Raw genomic sequence first — 9,540 nt, forward strand, 5'->3', positions numbered from 1 at the left:
TCTTTCTTTCTCTTGATTGTCATTAGTTTCAAAGGAAAGTGAGTACAGTTTCTAGCTTCCCTATTGCAGCTAGGTTGTTCTATTCTTGTCTGTTCATTCATTAAGTTCTTTCCTCTTATCTTCAATAGTTTCCTAGAGTGTGTGTGATCTTCCTATGTCCTCTGGCCTCACTCCTAACCTTTCCCTATCCTTCTACCTATTTATCCCTCTCTCCCAACTCCTTTTAAATCCTCATCCTGAAGGGTAAAGTTGCTATATTGGAGAGTTTATTCACTATAAACATATTTTGGTCTGGTCCTTGATTTTTATTTAATTCACATGGTTAAAGGTTATAGTTTAATAACTACTACAAAATGTCATTTTCTAAGATATGCTTCACGCTATTGTGTTGCTGATTGTATCACTTGGGCTAAGGTGTGGTGATTGATCTAATCAGTTTTCCTTTCTGATATTATGAAAATGAGAGTATCTCAGAGTCACTACAGATTCAAATCCTAAAGACCAGCTATATGTGGGAGATCGAAGTATTAATCCAGGAATTAAACCAATGATAAAAATACAAATGAGAAGATATTCAAGCAAGGTACAGAGACAGAATTCCAGCTCACCAGATATAAATTCTGTAAGAAACAATGTGGAAAAGTCTGACAATCAACCACCTGGACACTCTGAACTAACAGCACTGGAAGTAACAAAGCAGATGAACGAGGTTCTAGAAAAATTAACAAATGAAATAATTTCCCAGATGACTACAGAGATGGCGAGCAGAATGAAAGATGTGATTAGAGACTCTAGAACAGAAACAGATAAAAATAGATGAGTTCAGGACCCTGATGGAAACCATGAATACCCACAAGGGAAAGAAATGGAAACCACAAATGCCCAACATAGGAAAGAAATGGAATCCATGAAACAGATTCAAACAGATATCCAGGAAATAAAAACTCTATTGAAAGCATACATAACAGACTGAGACAATCTGATGACAGAATATCAGATATAGAAAACAGAACACCAGTGACCTCGAAAAGAGAGATCTCTTAAAAATAAAAATCAATTCAACAACTCCTAGATTATGTAATGGAAAAAAATATAAGACTGATAGGAGTCCATGAAAAAGCAGGAAAAAGTATAAATGACATAAAAAACTATTCCCAGAATTAATGACAGAAAACTTCCCAGACAGAGTGAAAGAATTTGACATACAGATAAGTGAGGCACAAAGGACTCCAACTAGCTAAGATCACAAAAAAATCTACACCTAGACATACAATAATCAAGATCCCAGAAACCCAACAGAAGTACAAAATCCCAGAAGCAAATCACATGCAAAGGAAAGTTCATCAGAATCACACCTGACTTTGTAAAGCAAACCCTCAAGTCAAGGAGAGCCTCAAGTGAGGCATTTCAAGCCCTAAAAGAAAACAACCTCCAACCTAGACTCGTGTATACTATAAAACTCTCTTTCAAAATGAATAGGGAAATAAGATGCTTCCATGACAAAGAACACCTGAGAACCTTAATGAACACCAAATCAGCACCCCAAAATACTCTAGACAATATTCTAGAAAAAGACAGTGAAGGTCACAACTCCATGAGTCCCAACAGAACAAAACCATTATGCAAGGCAAGAACTTGAAGGAAGAGGAGGAAAAGTTAAAAAGGGCCAAAACCAGGTCAATAATATGAAAATGATAGGTCAATACATATCAGTTATAATCAGCAATATTATTGGCCTCAATTTACCAATCAAAAGAAACAGATGGACACAACAGATTAAGAAGCAAAATCCAACAATATGCTGTATACAAGAAACATACCTAGTTCAAAAAGAAACTCATAGACTGAATGTAAAAGGATGGAAAATAGTTCTCTATGTGACAGGAACCTGGAAAAAAGCAGGGTAGCTATATTATTTGCAGAAAAAGTAAATTTCAAATCAAAGCTAATTAAAAGAGACAAAGAAAGTCCTTGTAAATGGAACAATCCAAGAGGAAGAGATGATAATCATAAATATATATGCACCAAATACTAATGCTCCAGACTATACAAAACAAATATTAAGGGACATGCAAAATCAAATGTTCACTAATGCAGTTGTAGTGGGAGACCTCAATACCCCACAGTCACAAATAGACATATCATCTAGACAAAAAAATCAACAATGAAATACTAGAACTAAACCAAGCTTTTGAACAAACTGACTTAATAAATGTCTACAGAATGTTCCACCCCACAAAATCAGAATATATATTCTTTTCGGCTGCACATGGTTCATCCTCCAAAATAGACCATATACTAGCTTATAGAACATGTTTAAGTAAATGCAAAGGAGTTAAAGTTATCCCATGTATACTATCAGACCATAGTACAATTAAACTGGAGATCAATAGCATAAGAAACCACAAGAGCTTCACAAACACATGGAAATTGAACAACACTCTCCTGAACAACCAATGAGTCACAGAAGAAATTAGACAGTTTTTACAAATAAATGAGAATGCTAATACAACATACAGGAATCTATGGGAGAAAATAAAAGCAGTTCTATAAGGTAAATTCATAGCAGTGAATGCCCAAAGTAGGAAAAGAGAGCAAGCTCAAATAAACAGCCTAATGATAACCTTATTTAAAAAAAGAAAAAAAAGAAAAGGTTCAAATCCATGCAATTAGGAACAAAAAAGATGAAGTCTCACCAGATCCAGCAGGAATCAAGAGGATCATCAATACCTACTTTGAGAACCTGTACTCTAATAAAATGGAAAACACAGAAGAAACAGACAGATTTCTAGATATATATGAATTACAAAAGTTAAAAGAAGAAGATATAAAAAATTTAAATATCCCAATTGCAATCAGTGAAATTGAAAACATGTTTAAAAATTTACCAACAAAGAAAAGCCCAGGTCCTGATGACTTCATTGCTGAATTCTATAAAACATTTAGAGAACTATTGCCACTACTTTTGAAACTTTTCAGTGAAATTGAAAGGGAAGCAATACTACCAAACTCAATCCTAGAAGCAAGTGTTATTTTGATTCCAAAACCAGGAAAAGATCCAACCAAAGGAGAGAACTATGGGCAAATCTCCCTAAAGAGCATAGATGCAAAAATCCTCAATAAGATACTGGCAAACAGAATACACAAGGTCATCAACAAGATCATACACCCTGACCAAGTTGGATTTATGCCAGGGATGCAAGGATGGTTTAACATATATAAATCAAGAAATGCAATGCACTATATTAACATCATCAGGGACAAAAAGCATATGATCATCTCTATAGATGCATAAAAGGCAACCAACAAAATTTCACACCCATTCATGATAAAAACCCTACAGCAAATTGGAATAGATGATCTTTTTCTCAACTTGATAAAGGCTGTGTATGAAAAACCAACAGCCAACATCATACTAAATGGTCAAAAAATGCAAACCTTCACACTAAAATCAGAAATCAGACAAGGATGTCCACTATCACCAATCCTGCTCAGTGTAGTTCTGGAAACATTAGACACAGCAGTTAGACAAGAGAAAGAAATAAAAGCAATAAAGATAGGAAAGGAAGAAGTTAAGCTGTCTTTACCTGCTGATGATATGATAGAAAACCCAAAACTCTTCCGAAAGACTTCTAGATTTAATTGAAAGATTCAGTAGAGTAGGTGGATACAAGATCAACATTAAAAAATAAATAGCCTTCTTCTACACAAATAACCAAATCACTGAGAGAGAAATTAGGGAAACAATTACTTTCACAATAGCATCCCCCCAAAAAGAAATATCTAGGAATCAATCTAATGAAGGAAGCAAAAAATCTCCACACTGAAAACTACAGCCCTCTAAAAAAAGAGATCAAAGAGGATATAAAAAAGTGGGAAGACATCCTTTGTTCCTGGGTAGGAAGAAGAATATAGTGACAATGCCCATACTTCCAAAGCTCCTATACAAATTCAATGCAATCCCAATAGAAATCCCAATAGTGTATTTCACAGAACTAGAGAAAACAATACAAAAATTCATTTGGAACCAGAAGAGACCTAGAATAGCAAAAGCCATTCTATGCAACAGAGACATAGCAGGGGTATCACAATATCAAACTTGAAACTATACTGCAAAGCCACTGTGATAAAAACAGCATGGTACTGGCAAAGAAACAGACCTGAGGATCAGTGGAATAGATTAGAAGATGCAGAAACAACTCCAGACATACTCATCTATCTCTTCTTTGACAAAGGAACCAACCATCCTCAGTGGAGGAAAGATAACCTTGTTAATTAATTGTGTTGGAAAAACTGGATTTCAACCTGCCAAAGGTTAAAACTAGACTCCTATCATTCACCATGCACTAAATTAAAATGCAACTGGATTAAACATCTAAATATTAAAACAGAAACACTAAATTTTCTGGAAGTTAAGTTAAGCAGAACTCTTGAAGACATTGGCATAGGAAAAAACTTTTTGAACAAATCCTCAGTAGCACGGCAATTAACACAAAGAATCAACAACTGGGATCTCATCTTTTAAAAATAGCTTCTGCACTGCAAGAGAAACCACCAACAGAGCTAAGAGACAACCTACAATGTAGGAAAAACAATTTACCAGCACTTCCTCAGACAAAGGTCTAATATCTAGCATTTATAAAGATCTCAAAAATATCCGAACCCCCAAATATAAACACCCAATTCAAAAATGGGCTTCTGAAATGAACAGTCTTGTCTTGTGCAAACAAATAAAAGCGTCAAATAAATTTATGAAAAATGTTCAACAACATTGGTCATTCAAGAGATGAAGATGAAAGCAACACTGAGATTGCATCTCACCCCAGAAAGAATTGCTACTATCAAGAAATCAACCAATAACAAATGTTGGCAGGGTTGTGGGAAAAAGGAACCCTTCTCCAAAGTTGGTGGGACTGCAGACTGGTGCAACCACTATGGAAATCAGTATGGAGATACCTCAAAGAACTAGGATTAGAGGTTCCATTTGACCAAGCTATCCCTCCACAGGGTATCTATCCAAAAGAATTACAAGAATCATACCACAGTGATATACGTGCACCCATGTTTATAGTGGTACAGTTTGTAATAGCTAAAACTTGGAAACAGCCTAGTTACCCATCATCTGGAGACTGGAAAAAGATGTGGTTTTTATATAAAAATGGAGTACTACTCAGCTATAAAGAATGAAAAACTAGAGTCATTTATAGCTAAATGGATGCATATCGAGGCCATACTCTTATGTGAAATAAACAGAGCTCACGTGTAAATACTGAATAGTTTGTGTGGTATGAAATATTAAAAGTGTAAATAGGGTTCAAATTGGATAATTAATCACGTGAAACAGGAAGAAAAGGGCTAAAGGTGTAAGGAAAGTGGGAAGGGTTGGGGAAAGGAAAGAAAGGAAAAGAAAAAAACATGAGAAAATGAAAAAAATGGAAACAAAGTCTTTGTAAATAGAGAAGGGTGGAGGGGCAAAGGGAAGGCAGGGAAATGGGGAAAAATAAGAACCAAGATCTGTCATTTAAAGCTACAAGATCCCTACTATGAATGTAACTGTACTGTATACCTAAAATGTACCAATCAACTTAATGAAAAAAAGAAAAATTAGATCACTATATGGAGCAAGGAAGGAGATGTAGGGTGAATGTTGGAGGGCCTCAAGGGGTAATGTTTGAGCTGGAACTTGGTGAAGAAGTAAAGAGAATATATATGTAGGTAGAAAAGTGCATTCTGACTTCAAAAGAGAAAATTGGTTGGTATGGGTGGAGATTCATTCAACAATATTTGCTCAGTATGTACTGAGTGCCAGGTATGTAAATGTAATCCACACAGGTAAAACCCCTACTGTCGTGGTGCATGTATTCTCATAAGGGAGATAAGTAAAAAATAAAATTAAATCCGTGCAAATTATGGTAAGTACTCTCAAAAGACAAAATAAGTTGTTTTGGTATAGAATAGCAATGCAATCACCTCTTCTCATTGGGTTATTAAGGATCATATCTTTGAAGAGGTGACATCTGTGTTGAAGCAAGAAGCAAAGAGAAACCTTATTTAGGCCAAAAGAAAATGTCCCAGAGGAGGGAAAAATCTTATCAAACTTGAAGAACAAAGATATCAGTGTGGCTGAAGCTTTGTAAGCATCACAGAGCATGGCTGAATATGAGGATGATGAAAGGCAGGACTTCTGGGCAAAGAGGGTCTGGATTCCACTCCTAAGCGTAGCAAACAGCTACAAAAAACAAGATGGTTTACAGGACATGAGGCTGAAAAAAGGATTCCTAGAATTAGGCTAGAAAAAGAGAATTTCCTGACAATATCCTGGGCTGACTGTAGAACACATTAGTTTCTAGGGACTCTGAAAAGGACCAAGAAGATAACAGATTCAGTCACACAGGACGTGGGAATCATCCCTTTCCTGGAAAAGTTCTGAGCAGATCTTACGTGGCTCTTATCTTTAGCATACCTACCCTGCTTCCTGAAATATGTGTTGTCAAGGTCTGAAAGAAAAGGGCACTTCCTCCCCAGAAGGCCTGCTAGAGGTTTGGGTTGGCTTCTTTTGCAGGCAGTGTGGGGCAGATGTATGAGTGGGTGCTTATAAAGATTATTGTAAGATGAGAGTGAAGAATAACTTGAAAAAGCAAATAGAAGCCTTGCTTGAACCTTGTGTACATGATGGCTAGTGCTCCACACATGAGGGCATGATCGGAATGTGAACTTTTAAAATATTCTGGAACATCAGCGCATTAAAGAGCTTTTACATTGAACTTCCCGTTACTACTGAAAAAATTCCAGGCTCATACATTCAGTGGAGAAAGAAGGTTAGGTGTATACTACATAAATTCACATGGAAATATTAAGATGTTTGAAGATGAGAGAAGGGTTTCTCCCACCAGTGCTTGGTTTTTTAAATTTAAATTTATTTTTATTAGCACATGTTTGCAGTACATACTGATTGCATTTATTGTGGGAAGTTTGTACATGTACACCACACCTCTTAATTTTTTGTTTCTTTCCCTTCCCTCTCTGCTCCCTCCAACTTTTGTTCCCCTTCCAATTTTGGTTTTATGTTCTTTGCTCTTGACCTTTGCCAGGAAGAGGAGTAGAAGCTAACATCTCTGCAAACCCTGCCTTCCAGCGCTCTGGCCACTGGGTGTCAGCCTTACAGTTTAGATTAGAGCTTTTAGATACTAAGGGACATTATGTAATCCAGCCCTTGTTGCAATGGTATTTAGGGAAATAGTAGTAAAACGAATGGAGTAAATGAAGAACTATTTACAGCAGGGAATTAATGGAAAAGAGAAAAATTAAAAAATAAAAAACAGATTCCCACAGCAGGAAAATATACTTAAGAAGAATTCTTGCAGTTTATGGAAGACAGAAATAGCAACATCAACTTTCCCCACAGTGAGACATAGGTGAATTATTTTGTGGTATCTTGGTCCTAGACTTCAAATGATGACAATCTTAGTACCCAATATTTTATTGTTGCCCCAATAATTCATTTGTATAGTGATGTGATATAGTGACTTTTAATCCACTTATGTCTCAACAATTCTCTTAATTTATAGCCTTTAATCATTAAACAGTACCATAATATAATCGATGTACTACCATACATACATACTGCACATAACAAGTCATTCTATATTTGAGTGTTTTCCCCAACAACCACTCTGTAGGAAGAGGTTCCTCAAAGCCTTCCTTGATGTCTAAAACCCAGGCAGAGATGAATCTCACCCAACACATTCAGCAGAAGCTCTTCAATCACAAGGGGCGGAGGATGCTACGACTGCGTTTTATGTGTCAGCAGCAAAACAATAGTAAGGTTGCTGAGTTCCACGGACATGACCCTTCATCCGTGCATATTGCCTTCTTGCTACTTCATCGCAATGACACTCATAAAAATGCTCGGAAGGCTGAACTTCTTCCCAGTGTCCTGGAGGAGTTTACGGAAGGGGAATAATTTTCTCTTCTCTTGAGAGAGATTCGGCAAGTAGATAGTGTTGCATCCGACGTTTCTGTCCCTCTCAGGAACAGGGTGCATCTGAAAGTAACCAGTGTTATTTACACAGTTAGCTTCTGCCAGCTTGGCTGGGATCATTGGATCATTGTTTTCTATTACTACACCCGGAAATATTTTAAGAGAGCCTCTCCTCAGAGGCTGCACTCTGGTCTCAATTCCCCAATCATATTCAGAATTCTGTGAATAAGCTGGTGAACCAGAACATTCACTGGCCTTCCTGTGTCCATTATAAGTATGTTGCCATGAGTGTACTTATTGAGGTTAATGGGAGTGTTTTGTGTAGGAACCAGACTGTGGATTTATCCCCAACCACGGGGCAAATGAGGATCGAAATGCAAAAGACACAAAGATGATTTGAATGAAGGGACCAAGGAACTCTGCTTCTATTGGACAAAGAGGCCTGTGGGTTTGACTCACCTCATTTTTATTCACTTTGGCACAAGCATTAACAATTGATTTATAGAAGATTCATCTACCTCTTGTTACTTTTGTTATCCATAGCATGGATGCAGGTAAACACCCAGATCTCAGCTACACTGACTCTTCTCTGGAACTTGCAACGTGCTAGCATGCCTGCATGTTGCCAAATGAGGTACAGCTTGCTGTTTTTCTCTTTTGTGCTCACAGAGGTCAATTGGGCCTCAATCCTCATTATCTGATCTCTTATAATTTTGTACACAAAACCTAAAAATGTGACTGCACACATACATGTACATGAGAGATAAAGTATAGTTCACTCAAGTTTCCCAATAAATTCGAAAAGGTTTTTTAAAAAATCAATGTTAAAGCTAGATCAGCTTCTTCTTAATCTACAGGTTCTTTTTCTTAATATAAATGTTGTTACTTAATTGTCCTCCCCAATTTGTGATCTACTCCATGTATAAAATTATTATTATATTAACCTCACAGCATGGATCAGTATGATTTGACAACCAGTCAGAGCCCTTAATAGATGGGCATTAGGTATTCATTTGGAGATGTGATCTGTAGTTTTTTTTTTTAATTAGGACTTTTTCAAAAGTTACTGGTCCCTTGTGGTAGAAGTTTAGAAAGTTTCCCACCAAAGCATGAGGAAAGTGGAATCTTCCCAGTGTCCATCTACTGAGGCTCTAGAAAATTCAGGGTAGTGAAAATATCCAGAGATTTTATATTTTTTCCTTGTCTTCACACTCCTCTTCACATAAACTTCCTGATTCTGTGCTTGTACTGCCTTGTAAATCTTTTATCAGAAACACCAAAAAACTTTGTAGGAAATAGCCTCTATAGCAGTCTTTTGTCAGTGGATTGGGCTTTTTCTAGTCTCTGTATCTGGAGAAAGTACCTGGGACTCCTTCTTATAGTACGATAAGTACAGCAGTCTTAAGTGAGGCCCATCGGATGTTAAGGGCATGGAGCTTATCTGATACAGTAGCCACTTCAGATCAGCAGCATTTATGGCAAAGAGGAAAAAATCTGTCATTGATTACATTTATGCATGAGAGACTCATTTTAAACTTTCTACAAGGAGTAGATTTCAC

General features: G+C 36.7%; 1 pseudogene; it reads left to right on the top strand.

Moving 5' to 3' along the window:
• Positions 1-7,711: 7,711 nt before the first annotated feature.
• LOC117284761 lies at positions 7,712-8,376 on the top strand (annotated as a pseudogene).
• Positions 8,377-9,540: the final 1,164 nt, after the last annotated feature.

This window comes from Fukomys damarensis, unplaced genomic scaffold, assembly GCF_012274545.1.
Source record: "Fukomys damarensis isolate Sample0158 unplaced genomic scaffold, DMR_v1.0_HiC HiC_scaffold_39, whole genome shotgun sequence".
NCBI classification, from domain to species: Eukaryota; Metazoa; Chordata; class Mammalia; order Rodentia; family Bathyergidae; genus Fukomys; species Fukomys damarensis.